Source organism: Sinocyclocheilus rhinocerous, unplaced genomic scaffold (assembly GCF_001515625.1).
Source record: "Sinocyclocheilus rhinocerous isolate Xijiao unplaced genomic scaffold, SAMN03320098_v1.1 scaffold1902, whole genome shotgun sequence".
NCBI classification, from domain to species: Eukaryota; Metazoa; Chordata; class Actinopteri; order Cypriniformes; family Cyprinidae; genus Sinocyclocheilus; species Sinocyclocheilus rhinocerous.
The window spans coordinates 203351-205639 of NW_015665924.1; positions in this window are offsets into that span (position 1 = coordinate 203351).

Below are 2289 nucleotides of genomic sequence, written 5' to 3' on the forward strand. Positions count from 1 at the left end.
ATCAAAATTTCACACAAGTCCTGAAAGTAGACAAAGAGAACCCAAACAAACAAATGAGACAAAAATATTTTCTTTGCCATTTATTTATTGAGAAAAATGATCCGGTGTTAAATATTTGTGAGTGGCAAAAGTATGTGAATCTTTGCTTTCAGTATCTGGTGTGTCCTCCTTTTGCAGCAATAACTGCAAGCAACGTTTCTTGTAACTGCTGATCAGTCCTGCACAACGGCTTGTAGGAATTTTAGCCTATTCCTCAGTACAGAACCACTTCAACTCTGTGATGTTGGTGGGGTTCCTCCCATGAACTGCTTGCTTCAGGTCCTTCTACAACATTTCAATTGGATTGATGTCCAGACTTTGACTTGGCCGTTCCAAAACATTAACGTTGTTCTTCTTTAACCATTCTTTCTTGTGTGCTTGGGGTTGTTGTTTTGCTGCATGAACCACTTTCTCTTGAGATTCAGTTCTCGGGCAGATGTCCTATATTTTCCTTTAGAATTTGCTGGTATAATTCGGAATTCATTGTTCCATCAATGATGGCAAGCCGTCCTGGCCCAGATGCAGCAAAACAGGCCCAAACCATGATACTACCACCACCATGTTTCACAGATGGGATAAGGTTCTTATGCTGGAATGCAGTGTTTTCTTTCTCCAAACATATTCCTTCAGAATTTGCTGGTATAATTCAGAATTTATTGTTCCATCAATGATGGCAAACCGTCCTGGACCAGATGCAGCAAAACAGGCCCAAACCATGATACTACCACCACCATGTTTCACAGATGGGATAAGGTTCTTATGCTGGAATGCAGTGTTTTCTTTCTCCAAACATAACGCTGCTCATTTAAACCAAAATGTTCTATTTTGGTCTCATCCATCCACAAAACATTTCTCCAGTATTCCTCTGGCTTGTCCACATGATCTTTAGCAAACTGCAGATGGGCAGCAATGTTCTTTTTGGAGAGCAGTGTCTTTCTTCTTGCGATTCTGCCATGGACACCATGGTTGTTCAGTGTTCTCCTGACGGTGGACTCATAAACATTAACATTAGCCAATATGAGAAAGGCCTTTAGTTGCTTAGAAGTTAGCCTGCAGTCCTTTGAAACCTAGTGGACTTTTACACGAATTTATTTAATACACGAGTTTCACAATTTGAGTTGAATTACTGAAATAAATGAACTTTTCCACGACATTCTAATTTATTGAGATGCACCTGTATATTTTCCATCTCATTTGTTGATTGGGTTGTCTTTGTCAACTTTCAGGACTTGCATGAAAATCTGATGATTTTTTTGGGTTATATTTATGCAGAAATATAGACGATTCTAAAATCTTTCAAGCAGCACTGTGTATATATATAAATATAAATATACACATATACACCGTGTATACAGTAATTGAATCCAAAATAAAAGTTTTTTAATGTGTATAAAATTTTACTGTGTATATTTATTATGTATATATAGATACACAAACATACATGTATTTATTAAAATAAATAAATAAATAAATATATATAATTTATATATTTAAATATAAACATTTTATACATAAACATATTTTCCTTAAATATATACATACATGTGTGTGTATTTATATATACATAAATATACAGAGGACACACACATATGTTATGTAAACAAAACTTTTATTTTGGATGCGATTAATCGCGATGTATATAATAGTCTTCATGTTCTGTCTCTTTTCCCAACCACTGTACATATAAATAAATAAGAACATTGGCACAGATAATAAAATAATTAAACAACAACATGTCATTTGGGGCATAAAAACATCAACAATTCTGTTTTTTTTTTGAATGCACCTGAGATGTTCAATACCTGTGCCTGGAATATTTATTTTTATTTTTTTGAAAGTTGAATAAAATGTATTGCTAACAGAGACTTTAAAATGTAGACATACAATGTGCTAAATGCTAGTAAACTAAATTAGTCATTAAAGTGATCCTTTTTGGAGCTTCACAGATGTCTATGAACTGTAATTGTGTGGAAAACAGCTGCATAAAGCTTCTGTTTCACAGAAACAACAGAATGCAGGTTTAAAACAACATGAGTTTCAGTAAAAAATACAGCATTTTAATTTTTGTGAGTTGCTCCTTTAAAAGTGTCAGTGAACATGATACACTGCCATTAAAATGTGTTCATATTTGGTCCACTACATGTTGAGCAAACCCATAACAAAAGGAAAGGTAGGTCAAACAATAATGTGAAAAGTCACCATACCTCATGCTGTTCTGTCACTAATATATATATATATATATATATATAT